This window comes from Rousettus aegyptiacus, unplaced genomic scaffold, assembly GCF_014176215.1.
Source record: "Rousettus aegyptiacus isolate mRouAeg1 unplaced genomic scaffold, mRouAeg1.p scaffold_m13_p_6, whole genome shotgun sequence".
Lineage (NCBI taxonomy): Eukaryota > Metazoa > Chordata > Mammalia > Chiroptera > Pteropodidae > Rousettus > Rousettus aegyptiacus.
In genome coordinates this window covers 186,250-203,687 of record NW_023416309.1, presented here as the reverse complement: position 1 = coordinate 203,687, position 17,438 = coordinate 186,250, and the positions used below count along the sequence as shown (strand labels likewise).

The following is a 17,438-nucleotide window of genomic DNA, read 5'->3' as shown; positions in this document are numbered from 1 at the left end:
CTCTTAACTCCTGCATTATTCAAGGGTCAAGTATGTAAGGAACCTGGAGAAAACAATCTGTTTTAACATCTCAATCTCCAGAGCCATGTAGCCCAATTCCCAGTTTAATGATTGAACCTGTCCTGTATCTTCATGGCCAGCTTATTATTGAGGCCCCATTCAGGCATTTCCTATGGTGCTGACCCACTACCTCTAAAGGCAGTTCTGTTCTTTGTTTGATTACCGAAATTAATCTCTTTTGACAGTCTTGCTTTTTTTCTTTTAGGAATCGTCAGTTTTATTCTGCAGTATAAAAATCCCTTGTTTCATGTATTACAAAGTTGAGTCTCTAAACATTCTGGTTATTCTCTTTTAGACCATTCCTAGTTTCTTTATAAAAGTATCTTTAAATGAAGATGAATCTTTAAAAAAACCTGTCCCAAATTACTTTCTTTGGCTAGGCGTCACCCTCTGTGAGGTCATTTGTATAGCTTCTTTAATAATCCATCATACTTTACCTGTGAGAGCCCCAAGAGATTAATATTCTCTTACCCAGAAACTAGGATTTCTTTTGTAATCTGTTTACTTTTAGTCCCTGGAGTAATTTTTCAAATCTGCTTCCAAGTGTATTTTTCCACGCTGGTAATCAACTCTGTCCTGGGAGCTACACATAGAAAGTTGTGGTACTCTCTGTTTAAGCACCTAATTCTTTTCTAAACGGTTTTTCTGCCTTGTGAGGCTTGTTTTCTTTGGAAATGAAGAAATAAGCATAAATGTTTTTCTAGAGATAAAAAAAGAGCAAGCTGTTACCAGTCGTTAAATAGAAGTTGATCAATTTGAACTGATACATTTTCTTTCACATACATAGATTTTTGAAGCTTAAATGCAGATAGAATTATGCACAACTTTGAGGTTCCACCATTTTAAATATTCTTAGTCAAAAGCCAACAGGTTCTGGCAGTTTTATTTATTAGCAGCGTACCTTTCTCAGCCAATTCTCACTTAAGTCTTAGACTGGTAATTGTTTGCTGTTTACTTACTTAGAGTACGGAGATGGAAGAATGAGCAGATGACTGTAACTGACCTCTGTAATGTTGGTCTAGAGAGAGTTTGATAGATAAGAGTCCATGTGATGTGGGTAAAACCAAAAGTCTAGTTTGATTACATGGTAAGTGAAGCATTTGCAGTTGACTTTACTGTGTTGCCTATAAATCGCATGAATGTGGTACATGAATATGTTTGTCTTGATACCATTGTAGGAGTTAATGATTATGGTTTGTTGGTTGTCACTATTCTTTAATTCCTATGTGAATTAAACAACTAGGAGGCAGATAATTTTTAAAATTTTCTGTCATTAACCCTGTTGAAAATAAGAAAACTTCCCAAATTTGTTTTTAATGTAGAGATTTCAAAAAAGACTGCTATAGTCATAGTATCCTGTGACAGTTATTTGTGGCTTTTGTAGTAGATGTCGTCAAGATGACTCCTTTATTTTAAACAAATGAAGAAACAGATCCAAAAAGAAATACCTTTCCCATGGTCACTCGAATTTATATGATATTTTTCCATACGGTTTTGTTTCTTCTTTAAAAATACTTTCATGGCTATAAATATACTGCACACATTTAGTCTTTCATTTATCAAGCAGACATTAACAGTGTATTATGTACTTTATGTCACCATGACTATTTTGTAAACTACCAATTTGTATTTCTTAATCCCCTCTCCTTTTTCACCCATCCCCCTCCCATCTGTCAACCATCAAAATGTTCCCCGAATCTATGACAACTATTTTTAATGAAGAGCTGTTGAGGGAGAAACCTTTGAGAGCAAAGCAAAGTCAGTTTCAAGTTATAAAAATAGCTTCAAAAATATAACATGTTTAAAGATAAGCTAATTTTTCAGTTATTCTCAGTTGGTTGCTCACATGGGTAGGTCATTAGCCATATAATAATGCACTACTTGTTAGTGAAGACAGTTGTTTTAATTATGACTTGAATGTTTTCCTGGATTATATAAATTTTCAAGCTATTTCAGGTAAAATATGAAGTTACAAGTATTTTGTAATTTCTTTCAGATAAAATATGTATCATTCAACAAAATAGTGTCTCTTTTTATTGAATCATGTTATGAAATATTCCAGTTACATTTAATCTTCATAAAGTATTTTGTATTTTCTACCTCCTATTAATAAAAGATGAAATTATATTCTTGCTGCCAGACTGATTTGTTTTAGCATGGTAGGAATTGCAGCAGGTTTGGTAATTTTGTGTTGGTATTTGCTTTACATCCTCTCATGTGGTGAAACGGAATTCATAGTCTCTATGAGTACTTAGAACATAACAAAAGCACATAGATTGAGTTCTCCCTGAAACTTGGCCAGAATCCTACTTGACACCTATTTTAGACTCTAGTCTCCATTCTGAGTCTTAAGTCTGACTTTGCTTTGCCTAAGCCACACATATCTTCACTCATACTTTTTATCCTGGTTAACATTACTTCAGCATTGATTTTTCTAGCATTGAAGGAACTTAATCTGATTATAATTTAGATTAACTATATGTCAGGTATTCAAGGATTGTTTTTATGTTTAAGAATGTTATTATTGTGAATACTGTGTTTTTCCTATGTTTAAGTAGGTCCACCTTAGGTATTTATAAATTGATTTTCTAACTTACATGTCTATTAGGGAATCCATTCTTTCCCTCCATTCTCTTGCTCCATGGGTAGGTGGTAATGGGCAGAATCATGAAAGAGTGAAAGAGAAACTAACATCTCAGCTGTGGCATTTATTTAGTTCTGTCATGTAGCTGTTACCTGTTAGTTGTTTACCTGTTTATATCCCATAATAGAGTATGAATTCCTTATCGGTAGGGATGACATTTTATTTATCAATGTAAGTCCCTTGAAGCATATAGGATGATGTTACCCACATTTAAATGATGCATACTCAATCTTTTGTAATTTATAATTCTAATTCTTAAATATTTATGCTTTCATTTTAAGAGCAGGTCAAAAAAATAAGGTGGCAGTTGGAAAAATCTGGCAAAGATTTTCTTGTACATATTCCCTGACAGTCTGTTTGAGCATATGTAGCTGTGGGATCTTTGATGCTTGTTATAAAAATGGCAAGATCTCCAGGTCTTCTGACAAGTACAGTGGTTTGAAAGCTAAGTTGTTTTAATTAATGTATGATGCATGCTTCATGAGAAGGATTTTGGTCTAGAGCAATGCTATGAGACTGGTAGCTTTGGGAATACTCTTGAATGTGGTATATAAGTGAGAAGAGGGCTCTAGGTAGAAAACCATAGCAGTGTCTGAGAGTGTTGTCTGCTGCTGAGTTGGGACCATCAGACTAGGCCAGGACTGACATTATAGAGATAATATGGAAAGGTTTGATATGTTAATAGCTGAGGAACTCCCATCCTCCTGAAAGGCCAAACAAGCATATAGTAAAGTCAAAGCAAACCAGATGTCTCATCTAGAATATTGGGCAACATTTGAGGGAGTAGGTTTCAAGGTCATGGGAAGCAAGAACAAGAGTTCATCAGTTCAGGGTCTTTAGAGCAATGGCACTGCCAGAGAAAATCCATGAGTGGGTGTTAACAGCAGGCAGGAACTCTACATTCTCTTACTTGGGCTTTTTTTCTGCATTTTATGTGGCACTGGGATCATAGAATTAAAAGTACTCTGGAGCAGTCCAACTTTGATAAAGAATTTTTATGAAAGCTCGAAGGACTTGCCTGACAACCATTGCCTTGCCCTATTTCAGAATTCTTAAGAAAGCCTGGCCCTTCATAATCTGGCCTTTCACCTAAAGGGAATCAGAATTCTTTATGAGATACTTGGAATATCGTATGAGTCTGTCACCTGTTATTATCAGCTGCTAAGGAGGCTACTCTTTGGAGAAATACTGTTACCAGTACATATTTAGGTTTTAAGGTCTTCAAAAATTGTTCTGTCTATGGGAATTTTAAAACTAGAGCATAGAGATATTTGAAAAGAGGATGAGAGTCAAGAAATGTGACAATAGTTGAGAGACAATAAGAAAAAAATAGTAACGCAAAATTCAATTATTTAAAATACAATGTATCCCCATTGTTATGTAAAAAATAGGTTCTTTTTATTTCTTAGATACCACATATAAGTGAAACCATATGGTATTTATCTTTCTCTGCCTGACTTATTTCACTCAACATAATAACCTCTAGCTCCATACAGACTCACAAATATAGTGGACAATTTGGTGACGGACAGAGGAGAGGGGGTTGGGAGGCTGGAGGAATGGAGTGAAGGGTTAAAGAAGTACAAATTAGTAAGTAGTTGATAGTTGGGCATGGGGAGCATGGAAGAGGGAATGCAGTTAGCATTAATATGATGGCTAAGCGGAGGGGCAGGGGAGTGAGGGAGCAATTAGGGGAATCATTTTATGAACATTATAAATGTCTAACCAATGTACTGTATAGTTGAAACTAAATAAATAAATTTATATAAAAAAACAATAGGTTGATGACTAAGTTGATAATTATCTTAAAATTGGAGAATTAGTTTATCACTTAGAATTAATGTATTACTTGGCAATCTCATATGCTTCTCTGGTTTGTCACGGAAAAAAATGTTGAGACCCCTCATTTGTGCTGTATCTTTAAGATGTGTTTACCCAAATTTCATCTGCTAAGGAGGACATGGAGAATATAGGAAAGTGCGAATGACATTCTGTTCCAAAATCTTCCCTTATATAGTTTTAGTTTCTTACAATAGTCATAAGCACTTATAATAGAAGAGGTTCTCCTTTTACATGTATTCGTATTATTTTCAAAGTGGGGAGTGGAAGGAGGCCCTAAAACACAAGGTAGAATTGTGCATGTATATAGTTTATAAAAAGAAGAGTCTTAATAATCTGGTTAAAAGATGACGGGTTACATGACAATTCATCTGCTAACTGATACTCAGGGAAAATTAATGTCCATGGTGTACCTTGTTAATGCCATTGCTCTACTGCTACTTCCATTATTGTGCCAAACTGCCTGTCTTTTTAATTTGCTCTCAATAATCCAGTTTTCCCATAGACTCCCTCAGGCCAAAGAATGAGTAATGATACAATTTTCAGCAGAAATAACAGAATTGGACAAAGGGCGAGGTCAGCATTCTGAGGTACGAGGTAACTCTGGGGAGAGGGGAATGAATACTTAAAAGAATCAGGGTTCTGTTGAGGAAGAGCAAAAACAACCAACAATATTCACTGTAGTCATTTTGTTATAAAGCTATTTTGACATCTGTTATGCCAAAAAGGCACTATTTTTGATGTGGCCATATCAGGTTTTTTATTTTAAGTAGTGGTTTCTGTTTTAAGATGGAATAGGGAAGGCAAAATTTAGAGTGTCCATCCTTTTAGCCTTAAAGATAAGAACAGCAAATGGATAAAAACTGGCAGAAATATACCATCATCACATTTGAAGAAAAACAGCTGATGGTTAGTAAGAGAAATGAAAGTTTCTAACAATTCAAAGGGTTTGGCTCAGATTCCTGCTTAACGCTTCACCCCTATGAGGGAAAAGGATAAGGAGCAAAATACTGAAAAATTTCTAATGGCTGTGGCAGGAGAGTACATGGGTATAGGCAGTCGTATAGGAGTACTGGGGATTCCAGGTAACCGGAAGCTCATCTTTGCACAGAATATCTCCTAAGCAGAAGCTGGCCATTTGAAAATTTTACACCCTTAACATTCCCCACTGGTTTTCTAGGGGAATTCAAATCATTGATTCGTCAACCTGGAGCGGTATGTAGTGAGTTCTGAGAACCATGAGTTTCACTGCCTGCACACTTTTTTTACATACGTAGTTAACCAATTAATTATACAATAACCCTAGAAATGTTAATATTAGAGGTCCTGCAATAGAGGAAAGTAGAGTAGTCAACCATGGGGACCAGGTAAACACATTCTCATACTAAGATCCTGTCCTCTGGCATTGTTCTTCTCTGTCGCTGAGCCGTTGTCTGACAAAAGCTAAGCTATTTCTAATAATGCCTGAATGGCTAACATAAAAACAGCCGGTTTTTACCTAAAGCTATACAATTAAAGCAAGATCTATGTTTTATGAACACATTAGTCTTACATGTATGAATTATACACAAGATATTTAGTTAGTTTTACAGATTTTGAAAGGGTCCTTTTCAGTGAGGCTCGGGTAAGGCAGGTTGTGGCTGTGTGAGAGACTGAGTTGGGACTCTGGTTGTGGAGGCTAACTGATGAGTTTTTTGCCACACCAGGTGGAGTGCCTGTAAGGACTTAAGAAGGGAGAAATTATGGATTTCTGTGAGCTTATTTTCCCAATTTGGGGAGAAGTGGAGGAGGTCCTCCAAACATGATTTCATAAGGTGCCATCATTTTGCAGTAGGCGGTGCATTTTGCCCTTAACAGAGGGGAGGGAAGGAGGCTTACCCAGTTTTTGTCAATTTCTAATTTGAACTTAGTCAAAGTTTTCTTTAAGGTCGTATTCATCTTTTCTACCTGTCCTGAGCTCTGAGGCCTGTAAATGCAATGTAACTTTCTAATTAATTTCTAGAACTCTGGCTGAAGATAGACTGGTCTGGGCGTTGAACACCGGGTCATTGTCAGACCCCGGTGTTATGGGCAGGCCAAATCTAGGCACTATTTCTGAGACTAATTTCTTTGTTACTACCTGAGCTGTCTCTTGCTTGGTGGGGAAGGCTTCAGTCCATCCTGAAAAAGTGTCAATGAACACAAGCAAGTACTTAAATCTGAAGGTTTCCGGGCTGACCTCAGTGAAATCCAACTCTCAATGTTCCCCCGGTGCCTGTCCACGCAGATGTGGCACTGGGCTGATACCCATTTGGCCATTAATTGCAGCCCTGAAATGTAATAGTTTCTTTTTAACAGTTTAATTAACTTGGTTCGTCTCAAGTGAGTTCTCTGGTGAACCTGGGTTATAAGGTCTCTGCTCAAGGCTTCAGGTACTACAATGGAGCCATCCGGGAGCCTAACCCACCCAGTAGATTCCTTTGTCTCCCAGCTTGTTGAATAGTTTAACTTTTCCTGAAATGTAGATAGGGGTGTCTTTTAGCACCCTGGGCAGTAGGGCTGGCAGAATGTCAATTGGCCCCACTGGTTTTCTGGCAGCCTCCTTTGCTGTCTGTTACAGTCTTGTTTTCACCCCACTGCAGAGCTTGAGTCACTGCTACTAGTTCAGCCCGCTGAGCCAAAGACCTATGGCTTAGGGCTTGTGTCCTGATGACAGTTTCATTGGTAACCACTGCAACCCTGGCATACCTGACTCCTTCTGAGACGAAGTTACCAATTCGGCCAAGGACTGTCAGGTCTGGTCCGGTGCAGGTGATATTCTCTAGAACTTCAAGGCAGTCATGCAGGGTTTGGCGAGGGTCATCGTCAGACAGTAGGGTAGCTGGGTTTTCAAGAACTATATGTGAGAGAGGTTGAGCATTGGAAATCCATCGGTCCGGTGGACTGTAAAGTTCCTATGTCCACAAGAAGTTCACGGGCTTGCCCCAGGCCTGTAAAATTATCCTGGGCTCCCAGGGGGCTCATAATGTAAGAGCCCTGACCTCCTTATTCTGCGTCCTCGAAGAGGGGGGCCTTCTTTTTGGGGGCTTGTTTTTTTTCAGGGCACTCATTCTTCAAGTGTCCCTTTTTCTTGCAATATGCGCATTGTTCCTTCTCTAACTGGACCCCTCCTGGGTCTATTGTTCGCCCGGGGTGCCTTTTTTTCAGCCTCTGCCTTTTCCTGGCAGTCCCTTTGTCTGGGCTTCTTGTATGGTTGCAAGCAGGACCTTGGTCATTCTTTTAGTCTGTGCTATATCTACCTCATCTCTATTGTTAAACACTTGTTGGGCTATCTCGACCAGCTCAGACAAGTTCTTTCCTTCACACCTTTCCGTCCTCTGCAGTTTCTTTCTAATATCTGGGGCCGACTGACTGACAAAGGCTAAATTCACAGCCCTTCTATTATGAGGGTCCTCCGGTCAATAGGGTATATAACCAGTATGACTCTAAGAGTCGTTCCAGGAATGCCACCGGTTACTCATCCTTAGTTTGGATGACCTCGCTTACGTTAGATAGGACGGCAGACCGGAGGCCCTGGAGCAGAAGCTAGCGATACCGTTGGAGAGCCTCCTTACCTTGGTCGGTGTTGGGGTCCCAAGGCGGACGGGTGTTCAGGAGAACATGTTGGACGCGGGCCGGATCGGTGGAAGGCTGCCTGTTGTGCTCTAATACCGCTTTTGCAGCCTCCCTCTGGATCCGCTCCCGCTCCTCTGAGGTAAACAGGACCTGGAGGAGTTGCTGACAGTCGTCCCAGGTCAGCTGGTGGGTAAAGAAAATAGTCTCTAGGAGAGAGGTTAATCCCTGGGGTTTCTCTGAGAATGAGGGGTTCTGGTGTTTCCAATTGTACAGATCACTGGTGGAAAAAGAGAAATAGACCACGAATGGCCTCTGGGTTTCTCTCCCAACTGGAGAAGCCAATTGCCGGAGTGGGGCCAGGACTGCTGCCTGGTTCGACGAAACAGGGACAGGATCAGGGTCTTGTGGGGGCCGGTACACAACCCCAGTGTGGGTGTGGGTAGGACTCTGGAGGGGTTCTGCCTCCTGGTTAGATGGAGACAGGACTGGGTCACAAGGGGCATGAGGGGGAGGATTAGTGATCTTGGGGTCCTCAGAGGGTACCTGTAAGACAGGGTAGAGTGTTAGGTGTCTGTCCGGATGGTTTCTCTTTTTGCTCCTTTGGTGTGGATTGAAGGACAGACTTGGGAGTTGTCTTTGATTTTTTTCTGCTGCGGCAGTCCTTCAAATAGTTGGGGGCATCAGAAACAATATTGATCACACATCGATATATGGAACCTGATCAAGGTGGCCAGGATTTCCTTAGATAATATTCCGCACCTAAAAGGCTGTTTGCAGGTCGAGTGACCCCTCTGATAACCACCCCATTCCAAATGTGGGCCAAGCTAACTGGCAGAACCTCAGAAGGTCAAAGGGAGTGACACTGGCTCTGTAGGCATCGGCTCATCTGCTGAAATCCTTAAAATGATTAAGGAGGCACTGAAGGAGGTAGGACGATTCGAGGAAAAAGCCTGACCCATGTTAGTAAAAACAAGCAAGATCCCTTCAAGAGCCAAATAAGCCAGGGCTAGGATCAGCTTCGGACGGGGCCACGGAGGCCAGATCTAAGGAAAGAATTAAAATACCACACATCGATCGATATATGGAGTAAGCTTATGAAAACCAAGGCAATAAGAGGGTAACAGTACATTTTGACCAGCCTTCCACTGATCCAGCCCACGTCCAACATGTTCTCCCGAACACCCGTCCGCCTTGGGACCCCAACACCGACCAAGGTAAGGAGGCTCTCCAACGGTATCGCTACCTTCTGCTCCAGGGCCTCCGGTCTGCTGTCCGATGACCCACTAACCTATCTAACATAAGCGAGGTCATCCAAACTAAGGATAAGTAACCGGCGGCATTCCTGGAACGACTCTTAGAGTCATACTGGTTATATACCCCTATTGACCGGAGGACCCTCATAATAGGAGGGCTGTGAATTTAGCCTTTGTCAGTCAGTCGGCCCCAGATATTAGAAAGAAACTGCAGAGGACGGAAAGGTGTGAAGGAAAGAACTTGTCTGAGCTGGTCGAGATAGCCCAACGAGTGTTTAACAATAGAGATGAGGTAGATATAGCACAGACTAAAAGAATGACCAAGGTCCTGCTTGCAACCATACAAGAAGCCCAGACAAAGGGACTGCCAGGAAAAGGCAGAGGCTGAGAACAGGCACCCAGGGTGAACAGTGGACCCAGAAGAGTCAGGTTTGAAAAGGACCAGTGCGCATATTGCAAGAAAAAGGGACATTGAAAAAAAATGAGTGCCCTGAAAAAGGACAAGCCCCCCGAAAAAAGGCCCCCGTTGTCCTCTTCGCGGACACAGAATGAAGAGTTCAGGGCTCTTACATTATGAGCCCCCTGGGAGCCCAGGGTAATTTTACAGGTCAGAGGCAAGCCTGTAAACTTGGTGGACACAAGAGCTTTACAGTCCACCAGACTGGTGGATTTCCAATGCTTAAATCACCCAGTGTCCGGTCCTGCTTCTCAACCCACCTCACATACAGTTCCCAAAAACTGCTACATTCAACCCAGCTACCATACTTCCTGACGATGACCCTCGCCAAACCCTGCATGACTGCCTTCAGGTCCTAGAAAACATCACCTGCACCAGACCAGACCTGACAGACAGCCTTTGGCCGAATTGGTAACTTCGTCTCAGAAGGAGTCAGGTATGCCAGGGTTGCAGTGGTTACCATCAAGACACAAGCCCTAAGCTGTAGAACTCCAGCTCAGCGGGCCGAACTAGTGGCAGTGACTCATGCTCTGTGGTGGGATAAAAACAAGACTGTTAACATTTACACGGACAGCAGGTATGCCTTTGCCATGACACACGTACATGGGTTATTATATAAAGAAAGGGGGCTACTGACCTCAAGAAGAAAAAAAAAATAAAGAGAAATTACTGGCCTTTCTTGAGGCAGTTTGGCTGCCAAAAAAAGTGGCAATTATCCATTGCCCAGGGCACCAGAACTCAAGCTCTGAGACAGCACAGGGCAACTCCTTTTCTGATCAGAAGCAAAGGAGGCTGCCCCAAAACCAGTGGGGCCAATTGACATTCTGCCAACCCTACTGCTCAGAGTGCTAACAGACATTCCTACCTACACTCCAGGGGAAGTTGAACTATGCAACAAGCTGGGAGGCAAAGAAGAATCTGCTGGGTGGGTTAGGCTCCCAGACGCCACATTTTAGTACCTGAGGCCTTGAGCAGAGAGACCTTACAACCCAGGTTCACCAGAGAACTCACTTGAGAGGAACCAAGTTAACTGAACTGTTAAAAAGAGACTATTACATTCCGGGGCTGCAACAAATCGCCAAACAGATATCAGCCTGGCGCCATATATGCGCACAAGTGAATCCAGGGCCCTTCAAGAAAATACAAGAGACGAGACTTCGTAGACAAGTACCGGGGGAACATTGGGAGTTGGATTTCACTGAGGTCAGCCCGGTAACTTTCGGATTCGAATACTTGCTTGTGTGCATTGACACTTTTTCAGGATAGACTAAAGCCTTCCCCACCAAGCAAGAGACAGCTCAGGTAGTAGTAAAAAGTTAAGTTCAGAGATAGTACCTCGATTTGACCTGCCCATAACACTGGGGTCCGACAATGACCCAGCATTCATCGCCCAGACCAGTCAATCTTCAGCCAGAGTAATAGAAATTAATTGGAAAGTTACATTGCATTTACAGGCCTCAGAGCTCAGGACAGGTAGAAAAGATGAATAATTTGACTAAGTTCAAATTAAAAACTGGCGAGAACTGGGAGAGCCTCCTTCCCACCTCTCTGTTGAGGAGAATCATGTTTGGAAGACCTCCTCCATTTCTCCCCAAACTAGGGAGGATGGGCTCGCAGAAGTCTGTAACTTCTCCTTTCTTGAGTCCTTGCAGGCTCTCCACCTAGTGCGGCAAAGGGTTCACCAGTTGGTCTCCACGGACAGAACCCCAGCTCGGTCGCTCGCCCAGCCACAATCTGCCTCACTGAGAGGAACCCTTCCCAGTTTTAAACGTCTTTTTAAATGTAAATATTTAAATATGGTTTTTGTTTGTTTCCTTTACTGCATTAACCATCGTTTCAGAATTTGCCTTTTGTACAGCTTAGTTTCAAAATCTGTAAAATTGGCTAAATATCTTGTGTATTTATTCATACATATAAGACTGATGTGTTCCTATAACATAGATAATTGTATAGCTTTAGGTAAAAGCCTGCTGTTTTTGTTAACCATTCAGACAACGGCTCAGCAACAGAGAAGAGCAACGCCGGAGGACAGGATCTTGGTGTGAGAGCGTGTTTAACTGGTCCCTGTGGTTGACTACTCTGCTTTCCTCTATTACAAGACATTATTGAGACCTTGTATAATTAATTGGTTAACTACATATGTAAAAAGGGTGCCGGCAGTAAAACTCATGGTTTTCAGAACTCACTGCCCACCACTCCAGGTTGAGGAATCACTGATTTTAATTCTCCTGGAAAACCAGTGGGGAATGTTAAGGGTAGAAAATTTTCAAATGGCCAACTTCTGCTTCCATTGTTTAATGTTAAGGGTGTAGTTATCCTGTGCAAAGATATGCTAATATTAACTTCTGCTACTGTAAACCAGCTTGTTTAATGTATTAAATTATAGGTTTTATAAGCTACCTCCTCTGAAAGCTTGGGGCTGATTCTCTAGTGGGGAGAGTCAGTAGCAGGCGGCTAATAAAGGCTCATAATTAATCTCAATTTGCTCCGTGGGTCTTCAATTTGATCGCACCACAGCAATACCCAGAAACCTGGATACTTGTTGTGCAGTCCGACTCACCGGGGAAGCTGCTCCACATGGCTCGTACCCAGTTGTTACAGAATTGTACCTTTTGTCCGCCTGCCCTCCTGGGCGAGTCTGCCCTGCATCCAGGGCTGAGGAACGTCTCTCAGCGGCGGTCCCTGCCTCAGCGGGGCAGGTCCTCACCCAAGGTGGCTGGAGTCGTGGGTTTTAGGAGATCTCCCCTTTTGGAGAAATCTCATTGGGACCTTTAAATGTTGTGGTGCGATCAAATCTAAGATCCACGGAGCCAATCGAGATGAATTGTGAGCCTTTATTAGTCGGGGGGCAACCAACCTTCTACCGTGCAGGTTTAGAAGAGATCAGTCCTGAGCATCCAGAGGGGATAGCTTAAAAAGCCCCTCAACCCCCTCCAGCAAGCAAGCAGGTTTACTGAAGCAGAGGCTGGTCATTAGCATATCTTTACACAGGATAACTACACCCTTAACATTAGCATAAATTGACCATTAGCATATCTTTGCTCAGAATGTCTCCTAAGCAGAAGTTGACCACTTGAAAATTTTCTGCCCTTATCAGTGTAAGCATTGACAAATTGGTGAAATGAATGTTCATGTTCTTCCTAGAACAATACCAATGAGATAAAGTTTTATTTATAGCCAGAGAGACCAGAAAAATTGCCATTTGAAACAATTCGTTTCCTGGCATTGATACTGAAAGCTCCCCTCCCCCACCACATTTTCTATACTTTGCAGGAACTGGTCTTTTGCTAAAAGTTAATACTGACTTGCTGATCTTAGAATAAGCACTTTGGTACTTTTCCTACTCAGAACCCACTGCATAGGATAGGTTTTATGGAGGTAAAAAATTATGTTGTTCTGTTAGACATCTGTGGTTAATCATTTACATTTTCTACATTAAAAAAAGTCAAGTAAGTCTAGGTGATAGGTTACCATGAAAGAAGAGCAAATAGATATACTGACATTTAATGTTACTGAGTAGGAAACTGAACTTTCATTCCTAGCATGCCAGCAAGTATGGTTTAGAATTTTTACATTGTAAATTGCTGTGGGGAATACATAGTATAGAGCAAAAGCTGGTTGCTGCAATGAACTTGTCATGAATTATTCATTCACTACCTAGTTCCTTGGAAATCAGCTGGAGGAAGTAGTTTGTTCAGTTTGATCACAGGAGTGGTATGCTAAGGGCTCCAGCAAGCCTTTGCAAGTCCAGTGGTGAAGATGTGCTCTTGCTGGCTGCTGTAGGTCTGCAGCTGCTGTGCATGTTAAATCCAAGAACATGCTGCTGGGGAGAGCTGCACTGAGGACCTACATCAGCATCTTGATGGAAAATGAAACTTCAGGTAGGAGAAGTGCCTGGTCAGCAGCTGCCAGATTTCTCATTGATTTTAGGGATGTCACTAGGCCTTCTGGGACAAATATATAGAATTGGAGTTGTTCAAGGCTGCCTTACTATTGAGCCAGAGCAGCTTAGCAGTTTAATTCCATTTTCAAGGATGTACTTTGTTTCTAGCAAAGTGTTCCTTGAAATTGTGAAAAATATTTTTAAGCCAAACAAGCATTTAAGTATGTAAATTATAGCATTTTTTCATGAGGTCCTCCTACTGCTTGTATTAAAAAAAAAGGTCTTTTTTTATTGACACAATACTGCCTATATAATTTTAAATCATGGAATTATGGCTTTGGAAAAATCCTGACAAAGACAATTTAGTTTATAATCTGATTGAGCATAGTCTCAGTCTCCCTTTTATTTTCTAGAGGAAGTATTGTTTTCACAAGGCAACTTGGTTCTTTCTGCTGGAGCATTCATTCCGGAAAGATAATTTAGCTTCTCATAAGGTGGAAAAGGCATAAAAGATGGAATAGTAACAAAGGATCTTTGTTCTCTTTGTTGGTATTATTTACTGGTGCATGCATACGTGCATGCTTTGTGTGTGTGTGTGTGTGTGTGTGTGTGTGTGTGTGTGTGTGTGTGTGTGTCTGTAAGTCAGACATGTAATTTCATTTGGCAGGGACATTCTGATATTGCCATTTCCATGTCTTATTTGGTATGGATGCTGTCTTTATAACTTTGTGAGTATGAGATGCTGTAGGGACAAATATAGTAAAGATGAAAAAGAATCAGCCTCAAAGGATCTGGGCCAAATTAGATATATGTATTCCATCATGAAATATTATTTATAGTTTTGAAACTCTTAAGTAAATAAACATTCCTTAAATACATACTCTCTGGACTCTGAGACAACCATAGAAGACTGACAGTCTCCCATACCATTTTCTTAAGCTCCATGGGAGAAGCCCCTCCAGTCCCAAAGGCCTAGATCAGTACCTGTCACATAGTAGATGATCAGTAAATGTATTTCCCAAATGACTACATTCTATTTGTAAAAACTGAATAGTGCTTCTACAAAGGTTACTTGCTTATATAGCACTATAGGGAGCATTAGTGTTACATTTCTATAATTTTCATAACAAACGTATTCTGATTTTTATTGATTGATTTTTCAGCTAACTTCAAGCGTTTATGAATTTATTGACTATCTATAAAGAGTTTTAAAATGGCAGAATTAAAATCTGTTCATTTTACTGTTTCTGTAATTAAAGTTTTTAAAATATCAACAATGAATACAAAGACTTAATATTTCAGCATAACTTTCACATTCAAAAGTGAAAATTAATGGAAGACACATTTGAAAAAGATTATATTCATCAAATTATACCATGTAACATGTAACATTTTAAAAAGCATTTAATTTATTAGTCTATGTCAGAGGGGTTTTTGGAATGATAAACCTATTTATTCATAACTTCAGGGTGAGTTTGCAACCACAATATGTGTAGTGCTGAGTGGAACTATAAGCAGGGCAACATATTCCCCATTGAATTACCACGTACATTTGAGAGCTCGGAGGAACCAAAGGGGTCGTATCTGTTAACTTCTCTTCCCTCACCCCTTCCATATATGCTCGCTTTACAAAAGACAAAGTGAAATCTAGAGATTATAGATGAATGACCCAAGAACAAATGATTAGCTGTTATGATCTTATGCTTGATCATCTCATATATTTTCTAGTTGCTTGTTACTTCATTAGTAATACATTAAAGCTTAAAAAATGAAGCGGATAATCACATTACTATAAATTTGGACTGTATCGTTTCACTGAAGACAACTATTGACATACGCGGCATTACTTTAAATGAATTGCCATAGTCCATTTGTTGAAATACAGTTTTATAAATTGTAGGCTTACTCCTTAGCTTTTGTATGTAATTGGAATTTTTTTTCTGGGTTAAACTTGAAATGACTAAATGTGATTTCAAATTTGAATTTCTAAGATGATATTTTTGTGCCATTTTTGTTATTCATTAAAACTACCTGATTTTATTTTTGACATTGATGTAGGTTATTTCACAATTTTTCTGAATTCTTTTTACCGACTTTGAAAATGGTGCATGTGTGTAGAGACAGAGATGTCTCTCTTCCTCCTCTTGTAAGGCCACCAGTCCTACTAGATGAGGGCCCCACCTTAATGACCTAATTTAACTTTAATTACCTCCTTAAGCCCTTTTTCCAAATATAGTCACATTGGGGGTTAGGCCATCAACATATGAATTTTAGGGGTACACAGTTCAGTCTATATCGCTGACCAAGGCAATATTTTGTAAAGTAAGATTTCGAATAAGTTTTCTTTGCTTTATCTTTTTTTAATCAAATGTTTTTAAACAATTCAAACATAATGCTCCAAACTACATAAGGCATCTGTAAACTGAATAATTTTGGTTTTCAACCTCCTGTATTAAAATTTATTTAAAAGTGCGAGAGACTGTACTGCTTCTTTCTATTCTGTCTTCTGCCTACTCCACTCTAATCAGGATTATAGGAGGGTTCAGCCTGCCCTCCCCAGAATCAGTGGTTACGGATAGGGTCCAGTTAGAATTTTCCCAGATAGCAAAGGCCTGAAATCTGACAGAACTGTGTTTGAATTCAAACTCTACCATTTACTAGCTGAGGGATCTTGGGAAATAACGGAATTTCTCTGAGTCTGGGTTTCTCCATTTTACAAATGAAGATTATGCTTCCTTTAGGGGAAATAGCTAGTAGGCTTTCCAACATCCATGTTTTTAAAAGATAATTTTTTATAGCCAACAAACATAGGAAACAGAGAAGGTGTTCAGTATCATTGGTTGTTGGGAAATATGAATTAAAGTTACAATATGATATCAATTCATACCAAATAAAATGGTTATAATCAAAATAACAAGTGTTGGTGAGGATATAGAGGAATTGGGACCCTCATACATTGCTGGTGAGATGTAAAATAGTGTAGCTGCTGTGGAAAATAGTTTGACAGTTCCTTAATAAATTAAATATCAAACTACCACATGATCCAGCAATTTCACTCCTAAGTATATACCCCAAAGTACTAAAAACAGGTGTTCAAGTGAAAACATGAATGTTCATTACAGCACTATTCACAGTAGCCAAAAGGTATGAACAACCCAGATGTCCATCAGTGGATGAATGGATAAGCAAAATGTGGCAAATTCATAAAACAAAATCAGAAAGAATGAAGTATTGATACATGCTGATATAAGCATCAGCGAACTTTGAAAATATTGTACTAAGTAAAGGAAGCCAGACACAAAAGGCCACGTTTTTTGTGATTCCATTTATGGAAATATAGAGACAGAAAGCAAATCTGTGTTTGCTGTGGGCTTAGGAGAGGGGAATGGGGGTGACCACTAATGGATATGGGGTTTCATTTTAGGATGATGAAAATGTTCTGGAACTAGGTGGTTGTTGTTGATGGTTGCCCAACATTATAAGTGTACTAAATGTACACTTTACAATAGCTGAAATTGTATGTTTTACCACAAGAAAAAAAGAAGAGGAAAAAAATCAACTCAAAAAGAAGGATATTTTCAGGAAAAGATAAAATCATCATTCCCATAAATACATATTAAGGAATTTATTTTACTCACATATGTGAGAGAACTAGGCAGATGTTTAACCTGTTCAAAGGAAAAGTCAAAACAGTACCAATTTATGTAA

General features: G+C 40.1%; 1 protein-coding gene across 2 annotated transcripts in view; it reads left to right on the top strand.

The window, feature by feature from the left end:
* MARCHF8 (membrane associated ring-CH-type finger 8) overlaps positions 1 to 17,438 on the top strand; it is a 127,453-nt gene that overhangs the window by 57,064 nt on the left and 52,951 nt on the right. The window lies entirely within an intron of this gene.